At 39.8% G+C, this 17,089-nt stretch overlaps 1 protein-coding gene and 1 long non-coding RNA gene across 4 annotated transcripts in view; one reads left to right on the top strand and one right to left on the bottom strand.

The window, feature by feature from the left end:
- Positions 1-17,089, top strand: part of FAM120B (family with sequence similarity 120B) — a 109,745-nt gene that overhangs the window by 54,075 nt on the left and 38,581 nt on the right. The window lies entirely within an intron of this gene.
- LOC119519844 lies at positions 993-8,466 on the bottom strand. Of its 2 annotated transcripts, none has more exons than XR_005214092.1 (3): positions 8,290-8,466; positions 2,373-2,687; positions 993-1,204 (listed from the first exon to the last, which is right to left on the bottom strand). It is a non-coding gene; the product is annotated as an uncharacterized LOC119519844 (long non-coding RNA). The 2 variants fall into 2 exon arrangements; XR_005214093.1 differs by lacking the exon at positions 993-1,204 and adding an exon at positions 1,347-1,740.

Below are 17,089 nucleotides of genomic sequence, written 5' to 3'. Positions count from 1 at the left end.
AAAGAAGAAAAATAAGAAAATTGTCTTCCATATTTTCCTCATTTTATTCTTTTGTGCATGTATGACTTTCAGATATTTATCCAAAGCTCCAACAGGCAGAATATCATTGAATGACTTCATGAAACGAGACAGATTTGTGACAACATTTGAACCTAGAAAAGATCTTTGTTTGAGGCCCCGTGATACCTTGTAACTGAGTGCCTACCTTCTGGAATTTGCAGAGCAATCCCAATTTTGCTTATTTTGCCCAGTGCCCCGTAATTATAGTTATGTATGTCATACTATGAATCCTGCTATCTGATTCAGAAAATATGATCTCTTTGGGTAAGAAAATGTGTGAAGGGGGATAATAAAAAAGTAGAAAATTTAGAATATAGTTCAGTGAGAAAAAGAGGTGAACTGTCCAGAGCTCTAGTGATAAAGATACAAAATCAGAGTCTGAGGTCAGCAGTGGCAGCGGAGACCCAAACAACCGATGAGCTGAGCTCCCGCCGCCCTTCTCAGAACCTTGGCCATGTGGCTATTACTTAAGTGACCTTTGCTCTGACATAATTACTGTGCTTCTTCCACTTCCTGCTTCCGTATCTAGTTGTTAAATATGAACTTTCTCTTGGCCCAGTGAGTCTTAAGAAAATAGATGTTGTCGGTAATGAGGAGAGAGCTGGGGCAGGCACCGGTAGCTGAGACTCAGGAAATTTCTTTGGGCACAACATCTTAGGAGTGGGCTCGTAACTGCCTGTGTTATTCAGTGAGGAGAGCTTAGTCTTTAAGGCAGGGAGGTAGGTGAGAGATGTCATTAAAAAGTTCCTGAGGACAGATCTATCAGCTGCTGTTTTCCAACCCTAAAAACCCTACCCATTCCATAATTTGTTCTTTTTTAAAAAATTTGAGTGTTTATTACCTTTTTAAAGTACAATTTATGTAATTGAAGTTTATATAACTTAATTTTTTCTTTCAACTTTTTATTTTGAAATATTTCAAATTTACAGGACAGTTACAATACAAAACCCATACAGAGAACTCCAACATACCCCCCACTTGGATACCCAGATCCACCGATTTTAATATTTTGCCACATTTGCTTGTATCAGTCTATCCATAACTCATCTGTCCAATCCATCTGTCTGTCTGTTTGCCAAACATTTGAGAATGGGTGGTATCTTTCCATCATGCTCCTTGAACACAATACTTGCATGTACATTTCCTAAGGACAAGAGTATTGACTTAGTAACCACATTAAGTAGTTCTCAAATTCAAGAAATTTAACATTGATAAAGTTTATAGTCTATAGTCCAATTTTTTTTCATTCGTGCCAATAGCGTCCTTTTGAGCCTTTTCTCCTCCATTATTAGATCCCGTCTAGGAATATGTATTGCATTTAATTGTTATTGTCTCCTCAGTTCCTCTTTTTGTTAATTGTGGAAACATACACAACATAAACTCTCCCATCTCAGCCACTCCCGAGCATGAGGGATTCATCACTGCCCTCACCATCCATGACCACACTTCCCCATCACCTCAATCAGAAACCCTCTCTCATAATTTATTCTTAAAAAGCCAAAACATTGCTAGGACAGAGGCTTTGAAGAGGTATTATATAATCTGTTTCCTTTATCAGGGTGTTTCCTAACGTGACATTCAGGTAGCAGAACAAATCGTTTCAGTGACTACACACACTTATCCAAAGCCTAATTTGTGGTGAAACAATTTTAGTGATCCATACTAACTGGAGGCAGAGACCTAAAAAAAAAAAAACAAAACATTGATATTCTCATTTTCACCGTATCAGTCTCTCCTGTCACCAGACAGCTAATGTACAGTAGTGTCTTTTAGGTGCCCTTCCCTGTTGCATGCCTGAGGCAGGGTTTATGTTTGAGAAACAGTAGCAGAGTGATCAGAGTATAGGCAGCTTACCCCACAAAATAGAGATTTAGAGCAGGGATTAGCAAACTGCCGCCTGTGGACTGAATCCAGCCCACTGCCTGTGTTTGTGAATAGTTTTATTGACACACAGCCACATTCATTTACGTATCATCTATGACCGCTTTTACACTCAACAACAAAATTGAGCAATTGCAGCACAGACCTACAGCCGCCAAAGACTAAGATATTTATTTTCTGGCCCTTTTCAGAAAAAGTTTTTATTCCTTTTTTTTCATACCCCCCTGATTTTACTGTTGAGGTATTTTTATTTCCTAATCTAAGGTTCTGCAGATCCAGCTTGCCCAGCTACCTCTGCCCCTCTCAGCTACCCAGAGCCATTTTGCTGCTTCCAGACACACTGGGCCAGTGCCACTTGGGGAGACCCTGTCTCCTAGACACCCTATGCAACCGTTTCTCCTCTGGGATTTTGCTACCTCATTGGGCTTTACCTGGAAAGGTGGGTACAGCTCACTTCTGCACTCAGATCCCCCCAATCATCTGAGGGTTCCACCTCCTTCCAGGAGGGACAAGCCTTAGGCCCCCATTTTCTCTCGGTCTCACCATCTTCCTGCTCTCCTGGATTCCCTCTTGCTCACTCTCACCCAGGGGCTCCTTGTCTGTCTGGGGAAGGAAGGCTCTTGTGCTGGCCGTCGTGCACTGTTGCAGATCTTTTGTACAAGCCTCGAGTTCCTTCAAGTTCTCCCCAGAGGCTGGACTTCTCCTCTGCAGCTTGCTCATTTACTGATGCCTGTGTTGACTGTGGACTGTCTCAGATGAATAAGGGGTTACGGGCAAGGAGATAAGGGGGAAGAACAGTGGAGTTACGGTTAATAATTCAGAACACGCTCTCACCACGTTTCTTTTAATGATTAGCCTTTTAACAACTTTAAGGACTTGTTGGCCTTAACATTCTTTTTTTTTAATTACTTTATTGTCCATGATTTTTGGAGCCAGATGACTTTTAGGGAGGCATATTAAAAGGTCATAAATTTAAATAATAAAAAATCAGTTATTATCAGCAATATTTTGTGTGTTATTGGCTTCAGAAACTCAGCTTACCAGACTGCTGACTTGAGGGACTGCCAGCTGGCTAATGTAGGAGAGGTGGCGTGGCGCAAAATTGCACCATGCAGTTTGCATGCACCTGCTCCAAGTCTGGAGGCCACTGGAGAGTTAGTCTCTTCAGAGATAAATTATTCAGAATTGAACAGGAAGAATCAGGCAAGCTACTTAACATTTTTTTGACTAGGGTTCTTCCTGTAGCTTTGTACTGAAAAATATAATTATATAGTCTCAGCATGATTGGGGGCCCCTAAAAGGCAAAAGAGCCTACAGCGGAATTTGCAACAATTAACCCGGTGTCAAGGAGAGTTTCTCCTGCTTGGGGTTAGAGGATTAAGCCTGCAGAGTTCTGGGTAATGCGGTCAGGTTGAAAAAGTGGTACACTTGCTTATTAGATACATATTTTTACATTTATTGCTGAGATGCAGTTCACATAGACCACACGGTTCACCCATTGACCAATTCAGTGTTCTTTAGTATATTCACAGAGTTATATGACCATCTCCACAGCCAATATGAGAACATTTTCATGACCCCAGAAAGAAATCCCACCCCATCAGCAGCCCCTCCCTCCAGTCTTAGGCAGCCATTAATATCCTTTCCATCCATATGGATTTGCCTCTCTTAGACATTTCATAGAAATGGAATTACACAATATTTCGTCTTTTGACTGGCTTCTTTCACTTAGCATAAATGTTTTTGAGACTCATCCGTGTTGTAGCATCAGTTCTTCATTGATTTTTATGGCTAAATAATATGTCATCGAATGTATATATATAGATATATATCACATTTTAACGATTTATCAGTTATGGAAATATGGGCTGTTTCCACCTTTTGGCAAATATGAATAATGCTTCTGTGAACATTTGTGTACATGTTTTTGTATCAATGTGCCTAAGGAATTTCCTTAAATTTATGGAATGTAACATAGATCGTCCCTCAAGTGCTTAGGTATAAGTGAAGGCATTCTGTTTTTTAAAAAGTACCTTTGCCGTGATAAGAACTATCTCTTTAATAAGTTTCAAGAATTGCATAAAAAATTTTTTTGAAGAAAATCCTCTACCTCAAGATGCAGAAGGGGGAAAAGACCGTTTTCCAAAAAAAAAAAATTAATCTAAGAATGGAAAGAAGCATCTGGTAGTCAGCAATCATCAGATGGATCCCAGTGATAGGAGCTTACTTGATATCCTGGAATAAATGATAAATGATAGGTTTGAACCACCCATACAAATAAAAACTGCAAAAATCAGGCCTTGGGAAGATTATGGCCAAAGTCTGGAATACTAGGGAGTATGAGACACTGTTGGCTCTTGAAAGGTGAAGATAAAAATTCAAAAAGCTGTTGCCTTTTACACCTTTTGTAAGAGCAGGAAAGGACGCTGAAACTTTACAAAATGTTTGCAGAAGGAGCAAGATCACATGGGTATTTGAAGCATAAAAAAGATGGGAAGACCTAAGCAAGATGACATAATATAACTTTGCTGTCTTTCTTCAAGGCATTTCTAGTTTTCAAGTATTTGTTTTATTACCAAATTCAGGTTTTCATGCTGTTTCCCATGTTAAATGAGTCAGGAAATTGGAAAAAAGTAGAGAAAGTGAGCATGAAATTAGATAATTATTTCTCAGATATATTCAGTAACTTCTTAGGCGTTCATGCTTCTGAAGTGAGTGAAATGAAGTTTTTATTAGAAATAATGAGTGACAGCTTATTTTTTGTTTATCTAGACATATAAGAATTAGTATTTCTACCTCTTGGTAAGAGTGTGGCAGTGAGCTGTTTGTAATTGATTATTTGTACTCAGTTTAACTAAACTTGTCTTATTTATTTTTAAAGATTGGTGTTTCTTTGTACTGGATTTGTCAAAAATGCTAAGAAAGCCTCAATACAGATACTCCTTTTACAAATTATTTAATTACTTTAATATTACAAAAAAGAATAATAAAACATTCACTGGAATGAGATTAACATCTCACAGCCTCCTAATAAAAGAAATTTGACTATTTTATTTTCAACAAGATAGTAGGAATGGTGGGGAGCAGGGGCAGTATTTAAATTCAGCTTTGCCTGGAAGTGTCTTCCTGGATATCTTACCAGCTCTGTGATTCCTTGAATCATGAGATAGTTCTTAGAAGAGAAATGGTATAATGACAATTATAACAGTATGATATTATTTTTAACTTTCTCCTCAACTTATTTATATAAATAATGTGTGTATGTATGTTGTGTAATAGGCATATATATGCCATTCCCAATTCCTCGTCTCCCTGTTGCTTTTTACTGTAGAGACTGGAGCCTCAGGTGCCCTTTCCCCATTCTCTCTAAGCTAGATTGGCCCAGTTCTAGCCAATAAGACATGAGGGGAGGTTGGGAGCATATGAGAAAGATTTCTGCTTCTTAATAAAATAAACTTAATAGCCAGCATCACACCTTCCGTCTTGCCTTGAATGTAGACGTGATGTCTCACGCTACAGCAGCCACCTTACTACCATGAGGAGAAAATACGAACACTCCAAGGAAAGACAAAATGAGCTTGGGTCTTAGGTGATACTGCTGAGCTGCTGAACTCACCCTGAGATTGCCTACCTCTAGTTATTTTTATTAGGTAAATAGTAAATATCCCTGTGGTTTATGCCACTTTTAGTTGTGGCACACAGGCAGTCTGAAGTATTGCTTCCTAAGAACAGTTGCACAGTGCTACCTTTCACAAATCCAGTTTTGTTCTCACTTGTCTTGCTTTTATAACCAGCATCTTGATGCTAGGGAGGAGCTGGACAGAAAAGTCATAGAAGGACTATTACATGCTGTACCCTTCAGCTGAATCTTAGAAAAGAAATTGGAGTTTTAAAGGCAGCCCCGTTGGGGCAGGTCTGGGTGAGGATGAGGGATAGGGCTTTCAGTCAGAAGAAATAGCATGTTCAAAGCCTCAGAGAATGGGAGGGCCTGATTGGAAGACACGAAATCACAGGTGGTTGGTTAGACTGGAGCTTTGGCTGCATGTGGAGGCGTGAGTGGAAGTGAGGAGTGATTGCTGACTAAGGGTTCGGGCAGTGGCCTGTATCTCCCTGCCTTTCCTCCCAACCCTGCCGTCTCCCTGATCCACTCACTTCCTTCCTGAGTAGGCTCTCTCCATGGACAGACCCAAACCTGTATCAAGCTTGTACAGCTCCCTCCTTTGGCCCTTGCAGAAAAAGAGAGCTTGTAGATCTTTGATGGCCCTGGCAAAATTCCCAGGAAGAGTACTTATTTGCCCACACTAAGTTGCATATCCATTCCTGGACCAAACACTACCCTGGCCAGGAGGATGGGGTTCTCTGACCAGCCCTGAGTTGTGTGCCCACCCCTAGAGTGAGGGGTGGCGGGTAAACCTGAAAGTGAACTGAACAGGATTAAAATAGAGGAGGAGCTAAATGGTTTCCCAAAGAAAGAAATAACTGACAGGAAGAAATAATATCCCTTATAATTGTGGGAGAGAGAGAGAAAGAGAGATATGGATGGTAGGACAGCATATCATTAGAAGATCTACCTAGACTTTCCTGAGAAAAATATTTGATCAGCAACAGTAGCTACTCATTATCTTTGAGTATAATTATGGGTGAATTTTTTTTCTTTCTGTTGCTTATTTGCATATTCTGTTGGTTTTTGTTTTGTTTTGTTTTTTATAATGCACTTGTGTAGTCCACAGAATTAAAAAATGATAAAGGTTAAAGTGCTGGGCAGAAACAAAACCACAGCTATATGATGCAGGTATATGGTATATATTATTAAGTATCTGGTGCCAGCCAAGCTTTTTATAGATAACTTAACCAATTCCTAATAAAACGGTTCAGCAGGAAACTGCGGTTCAGAAGTAATTTGCCTGAAGCCAGAAATGTTAGAGCCAGGATTCTGATCTTTGGCTTTCTGAAATCAAAGTATACATTGGTTTCTTTGTGTCATAGGAATGCCAATTAAGAGGCCACTGTAAGAGTCCAGGTGAGAGATAAGGTCTTAAACAAAGACAGCCCTGGAGGGATGGTAGTGCCACCATTATATGAGATCATTTAGAGAAAGAAACAGGTGAAAATTTTAATGAGTTTGGTTTTGGAGCTTTAGAATATGTGTGGGATATCGAAGTGGAAATATATGGTGACCAGTTGGATCTGTGACTCTGGAGAGAAGTCTGAAATGAAGATATAGATCTGGAGTTGTTAGCATATGGGTGGTGGGTTGACACCGTAAGAGTAGGTAGTGTCCCCAGTGGACTTACATAGAATGAAAGAGGAGGCAGCAGAAAGGAAGCTCAAAAAGGACTCTCAGAAGGGAGAAAAACTCTAAAGAGGGTCTGGTGTCTCATAACCACACACACACACAGGCACACACACACAGTGGGCATCTTATACCAGGGAGGGTCAAGAAGATAAGGGAGATAAGGGCTGAAACTTGGGCTCTGAAGCTCTCAGACAGGTCATTGGCACCATCTGCTAGAACACTCTTAGGGCCGTGGTGGGAGCAGTCTGTTTAGTGCTGTGGATGGGAAAACAGAGGAGTGAGCCAGTTCCTTTAGGAAGCTTGGCTCCGAGTAAGGAAGAAGCCTCGGTCAGCAGCTGGAGGTGGCCCACAGAGTAGAAGACGGCTGTCAGCCTCGGTGTTGGTGTTTCCATCATACTATCTCGTTAATCCTCACGTCTTCTCTCTGTGGGGTAAAACTCTCAGTACTTCACAGAGGATTTACTAATTTCCTGTTTTCACATAAAGCTTTTCTACACTTCTTGTCTTTATATTAAGCTTTGCTTTTTTTTCTTTCCTCCGTTCTTGGGCTCTTTCTAGAAGCTGTCTGAAAAAACAAATAGAAGAGAATTTGCTTTTCCTGCTTACTGTCTGTGGTCATCACGTCTGTGCTTTAGTTTCCCAATGAATTTAATGAAGTCATAGACTCTTAGATGCCACCACTGGACGTCAGGAAGGAGGGCTCAGACTGGAAATTGTTTGTTTTCAGAGGCTGGAAAGACTGCCTCGCTTGCTTCGATAGCACCCTTCCTCCTCTGAGAGCCACTGGGCTGCAGATACAGAGCCAACAGCTGGTGGCAATGCCAATTAGAGTTAATTAGGGCTCATCAGACCTGCTGGATCCCAAGATGCCTGCGACAACACATTTACCGGAGCCAGGTGGAGATTTTGTTTCTTTGCATGTTAAATTTAGAAAACTTGCTGTTGCACGGATATATGTTCGTGATGGATAGGAAGAGGCCCAAATCCCTTGTACTAGAGTTCGTGTTGTACCCCAAGCAACACAAGCTAGCTTATCGGTTATTTCCCCTTACCCTTTTGTTCTTTGGACGCGGCAACTCAAATTCTAGGAAGGCATTTCAGCACAATCCACTTTGTGCCTGGCTTAAAGATGTGAAGGCAAAATAAATGGCGTTGGATACGAACGTGCCAAAGAAGTGGAGCGTTGGTTCAGCCTGCTGGAGGCAGGAGCAACGGCGTGGTTGAGTGTGGCTTCCATGTGGGCCTTGGTGTATTTGCTGGTACAGGATCTGCTGCCTGTGGTAGTACCCAGGGGCCTGGGCCTGGCCAGAACCTCCACCCCTGCCCCCACTGCATTACATGAGAAAGAGAAGAGTCCAGAGAGCAAGTATTGCCGAATCCTTGTTGTTAACCCATTCCTCCCATAGAATTGTTTTTTCTCTAAAAGAAGACCGGGAAATAGCAGGATTCCCCGTGCAGCCTTAAATTGTAAACATTTACTTACAAATTCAACAGATGTTTTTAAAGCACCCACTATGTACGAGGCGTTGTGGATTCGCGTTAGGGATCGCTGGCCCTCGATGACTTGCCTTATGTTTAAAGTCTAAATTTACTTGTCCTGCGTTTCCACCTCGACAGTGTTTTCAGAGGCTTAAATATATGTCAGACTAATCTGATCATGTTATCCCTCTGCTTAATGCTAGGTGATTCTCCAGGGCCTACCAGGTAACATCCAAAGTCTGCCATGTGGTAAACAAAGCCCTCCACTCGGAGTCTCACATGGCAACTTCTCCTGTCCGCACATTGTGTGTCAGAACTCTTAAGGTTTTACTCATTCTTTCCTCAGCACATACTGCATTTTCACACTCCTTGTTTAGTCATTTCTCTCCCCCTTCTCAAGTATTTGAATTGACATTATAATATCTTGTCAGTGGTTGTACAGCTGATGTTTGGACATCTGCCATAACCAGCCAGTTCAAGCACAAAGTTCTCTCTTACGATAAGCAGAATTCTTTTCTTGCAGGTGCTGAACTACCACATCACGTTTCATCCCAGGATAAATCATTGGACAAGTCATTTGATGTGTAAAATAAGTAAGAGGGAAGTTAAGAAGTTTAAAGTTGGAGCATGCTGATAGGCTGTGGAATAATAATTAGTAGTTGTTTCAAACCAGTGGTATTTTTCTAGCTCTTGGTACATAGCTCCCCCTGTTGAAGTCGGTGAGAGGATTGGAAGGATAACTCATGGAAGTAGTCATGTGCTAGCCCATGCTCTTTACCAAAAAAAAAGTTTCCTTTTTAGAACAGGAAGTATGAAAACCATGTAGTGAAGGTGACCAAGAAAAAGGACAAGGGAGATATCATATACAAAATGAAAAATTTCAAATGGCCCATCGTCAGGTACAGTTAAGCAGATGGCTAGCCTAATTTTAAATGGTCTCTGCCCTCATGAATCATTTTTCAATAAACTTTCATGTAAGACTTTGGACTCCCCGGACTCAGGAAGGGTTGAATAACAGCTTGGATGTAAATAAAAGCTCCCCCATCACCTTATTTCATTATACATCTGCCTCCGCCTGCATAATTCTAACTGTTTCCAGGATTCTCTATCAACAGAACACCTGCCACCACTCACCCATCCCACCCCCAACACACACACACATATACACACATTTTAAGTTTCCTTCATGGGTTATTTTGTAAGATTGTGCCCAACTTTTAATCAGGAGTCTTCTAATAAAGAGGAAGAATTGTTGTGCGGGACCTCTAAAATCCAACCAGTCCTTTTCAGACCCAAGAAACTCAAATCTTATTTTTACTGTTTTGTTTACCAATAAATAGTGACATATTTGTAGCGTTCTCCTCACTCTGTTTGCATTTCCACCTGGTTATAGGACAAATATCCTGGTGAACAGTATTTGAAACTTTGTTTAGGTCGACTTAGATGTTTTTAGGCTTGTCCAGAATAGCCGTTTTGTTCCATGCAAGTATCATTTTACGTAACTGTTAATAAACCTCAGTAAATGAACCTTCCTTAGCATATAAACACCAAACAGTTGAGCTGTTTACTGTTAAATATTTACTGTGAGGCATTAGGAGCATTAAGAACTGGTTCTCCTGGTTTCCATGTTCCCATCAGCTGCCATTGGGACACCTCTTTCCTGTCAGCTCCATTACGGCAGGAAGAGCTCAACTTTATCTGGTCTTTTATTCCAAAGCACCTTAAATCCTGTTTCCAAAATACTGACTGTTTTTATTTATTAATTTTATCTGTTGAGTCATACAGGCGAAAGGCCATAACCTTTTTAGTCACATCGAATTGATTGATGCTAACTGGTAATTCTGAGCCTTAGATCTGGGTGGGGAGGGGCTGACTTGAATTCCCAGGATATTCCCTAAATTCCAGAAGTTTTTTTTGGAGGTAGGGAGGAGAAGAGGAGTTGGAATTCTCAGATTTGACAGCCTATGAAAATGTTCTGTTTTCCCATATAACCCCAGTTAGCTTGAATTAGTAGTTTTCTCTGTTTGATGAGTAATTTAGAAATGGTCTTTGCCTGCCAAACTTTTTCATAAGCCCCCAGTTCTTACCACACTTTTTTTTTTTTTTAGCACTTAACTCAATTTAGTATGACCTTCTTCCTTAACAGAAACTTGTTGAGGAGGAAAAATGTAATTTATATTCCAAAACCTTACATGGTAATTAGAAAAATAAAATCATGAGGAAAACCTGCCTGTGAAACACTTCTAAAACATATTCTGGGACAAGGAGATTTTGCAGCCATGACATTTGTAAAATAATATATTCTATCTCCCAGACCTAAAGATACAAAAGAAAAAGATACTATAGTTGCTCTGAATATAAATCCATCTCCAGAAATTATTTGTGGCAGTTGCTGAATCACTAACTAAAAAAGCCAGGCGTCTCAGAAGTTCTAGCCCCACCACCAACATAGAAGCCAGTGTTTCTCTCAGTTACATCTGTGGGTTTTGTCTTGATTTATATTTATAGTATCTAGAGTAGAGGGGTAAATAAAGTCCTATTTAGGAAACTAGGTGAATGTGTATAAAAGCTTCTTAAATTTGAGTTTCACGTAAGTATCAATGTTACTTTCCTTTTTTAGTCAGTAGGACTTATTACCCCTAACGATAGCATAACTCAGTTGTGCTTCACCTCCCTTAACTGGTTGGCCCCTAGGATGGACTCAAATCCCTGCATTGGTTCTTTTTACCTACTTTGGATATGTTACATGTTTAATTGGGGGGGAGGAAAGATAGAGAGGTAGAACCAAGTATCACATACAATTATTTGTAAGTTGTGAAATGGGAGCATGGCAAGTTCAGTTTGCTGCTAGCTCAAAGGAACCTGAGAGAGAAAAATCAGTTTATTTAGGAAGAGCAGGAGTGAACTGAGTGTGATCATTCAGCTGGTTTTTGTTTCAACCTTTTTCTTGGCCCTAGATAAGATTCCATTTCTTTTAATTGCTGCTTTTACATTGATTAATATCATCAGGAGTTGGCAAGTTCTGACTCGTAACAGAACCACTTAGTATAATGGTTGTTGAATTGTGGAGGTTTTATTTCCACCAAAAAACTACTAATAAGTAGCTCTCAATTCAAAGCACATTCTCATCTCTAAGCATGAAAACTCCATCATTTAGGTAAAATTATTTTTCAAGAGCCAGCTTTCCAGTTTAAAAATTAATACCTTTCCTTTCCCCTTCATCTTATTACTTAGTAACATAAAAATATCTAGAAAAGGACATTGTTGGTCTAGTTTTTAACCCAGGATATTGTCTGTTAGGTGAACTCTATAGAAATATCACTATCATTTTACCTTTTCTAAGGAATTGTACCCTTTCCTTCTTGTAGCATAGAACAACATTAGATTTCAATGTATTTGAATGGGAGAGAACATTGATAGACTATAGTTTGGTGTGTGTCTTTATTTCCTATTATACTTTAGTTTCTTGAGGCTAGGGAAATATATCTTAGCACTTGGCACAGTGTCTTGTCAGATGGATAGTTAGAACTCATTATGTAGTGGTAACTGTATTGACTCAAATCCAGTTCTTCATTTTACAGATGAGACAACTAAGACCCAAAGAAGTGAAAGACTTGCCTACAGTCTCTTGGCTAGGGAGAGAAAGAAGTGGGACCCCTCCCACTGTAGCACACTCACCATGGCTGAGCTGTAGTAGGTTGTTAATAGAATTACTGTTCCAATGCAGAATTCTATTTCAGCAACTACACCAAACAAAAACTCTCTACGAGTGTTTATAGCATACATTACATATAGGCCCATGGGCTCACCAAGCAAAAGCTTTGTGAATTCCATTCCTTCTGGAATGGAGGGTGACTGTTGGCAAAACACTGAACTATCAGTATTATTTGTTGTTTTTTACAGCAAGCTTCTTAGGTTGAACAGGATCTTTGCCTGTTTTTGCTTTCAGAGAGAGATCTCTGATGTATGTTGCGCCAAAAGTCTTGGCCTATATTAAGCAATGAGTTGGTGACAGACTTGTAAAATAATTATGTCATTATAAATCAACATTGCCTTATCAGATAGAATTAATATATTTATCAAAAAGCAGGAGTTGTTAGAGAATTAATATAAATATATATGAAGTTCTGATATTTATTCAGCAAACATTCATTCAGTAGAAATTTGAATGCCAACTATATGCCGTACTTGTATTCAGAGGTATAAATAAGGTAAGATAATAAGGCCTTCAGAGAGCCCCTGGGCTCCTGGGGAAAATAATTATAATAACATGTGAAAAGTACAGTAACAGACATGCATAAGATATTATGAGATCATGGAGCAAAGGGATTATACTTTTCCTGAAGAAGAGGGTATCTTAGAAAATCTAAGGAGGAGGAGCCTCCAGATTGGATCTTTTAAAGGGTGGGTGGAAATCAACGAGTCAGAGGTAAGAGCAGGATAAAGATGGGGGAGCATTTCAGAAGAGAGGACACTATGTGCAAAGACACCAAGGTAAGAAGTTCGTGGGGTGTTTGGGAACCACAATTTAGAGATCCTAAAGAGTAAGTTGTAAAAATGGTAGTGTGAAGAGACGAGTCTAGGGCATACAGGGCAGTGTAGGTTATAAAAAGGAGCTTAAATTATCCTAGTTGGTGGGGAGTCCTTGCAGGGTTGGGCAGTAAGGTGACATGAGAACACTCTGATGTCTGTGTGTGAGGGATGTGTTTAAGCCAGAGGGTTAAACCCAGAGGGCTGATTCAGCTAGAAGGCTGGTGCAAGGGAGCTATGGTGAGTGTGAACTAGGGCGGGGCAACTGAGTTGAAGAGACAGCAGGAAATAATTAGGGGGTAAAATTGGCAGGACTGAGTGAATGACGATGGTGTGAAGTAGAGGGAGAATTCAGGAAGAACTTCTGTATTTCTAATATGGGTGTCTGAGGTAGGTGAACAGGCAGCTAGAGGAAATGGCAATGAATTCGGTTTGGCAGGTATCACATTCTAGCTTTATATATCCGGAGAGTTGGATATACCAGTCTGAAACTTGGAGAGTTTGGCATTGAAGATAGATTTGGGAAGCATAAGCACATATATATTTGTCAAAATGATAAGAAGAAAACTCCTGGGAGATGGTTTGTATGATGGTAAGGATAGTAAGCCGAGGATAGAATCCTGAGAAAACACTATTTAAGAACAGGCAGAAAAAAAAAGAACTTACAAAGAAGACAGTGTCTGAGGTCACAGAGTATTGAGGAAAAGTAGGAGATCAGAATGTCACAGAAGTCATAATAAGAGATAATACCTAAATGAAAGGAATAATCAAATACAGCAGAAGAACATTTAAGAAAAAAGACTGAAGAATGGTCATTGGATTTGGAACTTAGGTCATTGCTAACCTTACTGAGAACCATTTCAAGAGAATGGTGCACAGGGACTGTTTTGGCACACGAATGGGGAATGAAGAGGTAGAGAGTAATCTTTTGAGAAGTTCAACTGCCAACTGAAAGGTTGGACGGTGGTTGGTTGGGAACATGAGGAGGAGATGTGGAGGTATAACTATTCAGTGAGGATTGTAAATATGTACACCCGAAACAAGGGGATTGGGTGGCCCGCTACAGAAGAGGAGAGAGAGTCACGCGTGTAACAAGCTGTCTGTGCTCTTCCTCATTGTTCGCACTGGCATTTCCTAATCCCCAAATGTCCCTCTGGCTAGCAGAGAGGCCCTTCAAGTAGAACAGTCAACTTGAAGTTAGAATCAAGAAGGAAATTATTATTTAATGAGAAATGAAATCATCAACGCATCCAGCCCTCCAAAACTATGATATTTTTCCTAGTTTAATTTTCTTGGTTTAGAGTTCATTTTTAATGCACAGTGATTATTACCCTCTTAGAGTTTCTGTCAAGTACTCATCTGTCTGTGGAATTATCCTCAGTTTATACAAACCACAAATCCTCCGTGAAGAATTATATTAGTATAAGGAAAGCAAATGCAAGTCCCACGATTATGACCCATATATTTAAAGAACTTTTCTGCCACAGTTGATTTTTTTTTTTGCCATATCTAGAATTGCTGTAGTATGATTTTAAGGATTCCTTGACACCAGAGCTAGTTCTAAGAGGAACTTCAGTCTTCAGGCGTTACAGTATACTCAAAAACTAACAGATGTCAGAACCTTGGACTTGATCTACAAAAGCTCTCCGAAATATCCTTGTCCACTTAGCAGTAGGATATATAACTTTGAGTTCTTGTAGCCATCATCCCTTTGCCAAGGAGAAGGAATGATCAAGCTAAATAAGTGTTAAAAGTGATAGGTGGCACAAAAACATAGCTTGGAATTTTGAAGTTGAAATATGAAATAACTATGAAATAGCAAGCAAAAATGTGTTGTTTTATAGTCATAATTTGCAGTTATTTTAGATTTTCAGCTTGTCTGTTAATCAGCACCTGTTACTTGACCTCATAGGTAGCATCTAAAGCTAGACTAAGACTATGAGATGTCCAGGGCCAGCCTCCTGCCTCCCAGCAGTTGAAGCCTTGACCCAGGGATGTCCAGCAGGTGTGATTGCCGGGACGCAGTGTGGAGAACTTCAAGACTGAATTAGGGCCCAGTGAGAGAGTTCTGTGTTGATTGTCAGTGTAATCATGGGCACAGAATGCAGAAAGCACACACAGAAGACATTGGTCTTTGCCATCACTAGTCTAAACCATTGATGGTTTTCCATTTCAAAATTTGCTGTTAGTCCATTTTCTTACCCATTGCCCCCATCTTGCTCTCACCTCTGACACACTCATTTCTCATAATTTTTAGAGACCTAGATCTTGGGTCATCTCCACCAGTTAGTTTTCTTGTTGTTCATTCAACATGTCTTAGTAGAGATACATCAAATACCCGTTTATGTGCCAGACGTGTTCTAGATAACTGTATATCAGTGAAAGACACCTGCCCTGTGGAATTTATATTCTAGTTGGGGGAGATAGAAAATAAACAATGAAATCAATAAGGAAATAACATGGATGGGGGATAAGAATTGGTAAAAGCTGTGGGAAAATGAAGAGGTAGAACAGGGTAAAGGAATCGGGGAGGGACAAGTTGTGCATTTTATTTTGGCCTCATTAAAAAGGGGACATTTGAGCTAAGACTTGAAAAAATAACACAATTACTCATGCAGCCATCAGGCAGAGGAGCACTCCAAGCAGAGGGGGCCCAGCGCAGGGGGGCACGGTGGGAGCACAGCTCGGTGTTTGAAGAACGGCAAGGAGGCTGCTGTGGCCAGAGCAGAGTGAATGAGTAGCAGGGGAGGAGGTCGGACACCGAAAGGACTTTGTCGGCCTGGCAAGAACAGAATAAAAGCTGAGGATTTTGAGTAGAAGAGGGACATGGTCTGACAGGTTTCAGAAGGATCAGTCCGGCTGTTCTCTTGAAGAATAGAATGAGAAAAAGGATATATCTTGATTTCCCCTAACAATTAACTGAAACTTATCATTTCCTTTAATTATGATGATCATCAACAGATCGTAGTAATAATAGCAGTACCTGTGATTTGAGTACCAGAAGATACCGCAGATACTTTCATACCACAGCATAGTTTGGGGGCAGATTCTGATTTTTTTGTGTACTTGTCTTTTTCTCAAAATTATAGTTATTAGACTTGCTGCTAGATCTTGTTAAAGTATATATAAAGAAGGGAATACATATAAATTTCACTTTATGTTATTTTGAAAACTAACTTCATTATAGTTAATTTCTTTTATAAACCTGTGTATTTTATCATATGCATTTAGTGTTATTCTGAGAAAGAGTCCATAGAATGAACAGACTGTCAAAAAGATGCATAATAAAAAAAGATTAAGAACCCCTACTATAGAGAGAAATTGTTCTGGAGTTGCCCCCACTAATAGAAGACTTAGGTAATTTAGACCAGTTTTCCTGTTGAAGTCAACTAGAAAAGCTAATAAAATATTTTTTTTAATAAAGCTGTTTGAGGGCATCAGAGAGCTAAAAAGGTTATAAAGAATTTCGGTGTTAAGATTGTGCAGAAGACAGAGGGCCATGGAAGTTAGCCGGGCTTTTTGAGCCACTTTTGTCCTGGAGTGTTTTGCCTGTCAAGAAGAGAGGAAACACAAATTACCCCTGTCAGGAATGCAACGGGATTATCACTGCAGACTCTACAGACAATAAAAGGGATAATATGGGAATACTGGAAACAACTCTGTACACATAAACTTTGCAATGGACCAAATCCTTGAAAAGCACAAAGTACCAACATTTGCCCAATATTAAGTAAATAAACACCCTTATAACTATTAAAGAAATTGAATTCATAGTTTAAAAAACTCCCAAATAATAAAGTTCAAGGCCTGGCTGGTTTCACTGGATAAGCTACCAAAAGTTGA

The sequence above is a fragment of the Choloepus didactylus genome, chromosome 24 (genome assembly GCF_015220235.1).
Source record: "Choloepus didactylus isolate mChoDid1 chromosome 24, mChoDid1.pri, whole genome shotgun sequence".
Lineage (NCBI taxonomy): Eukaryota > Metazoa > Chordata > Mammalia > Pilosa > Megalonychidae > Choloepus > Choloepus didactylus.
The sequence above is the reverse complement of the archived record's forward strand: the minus strand, read 5'-3'. Positions and strand labels throughout refer to the sequence as shown.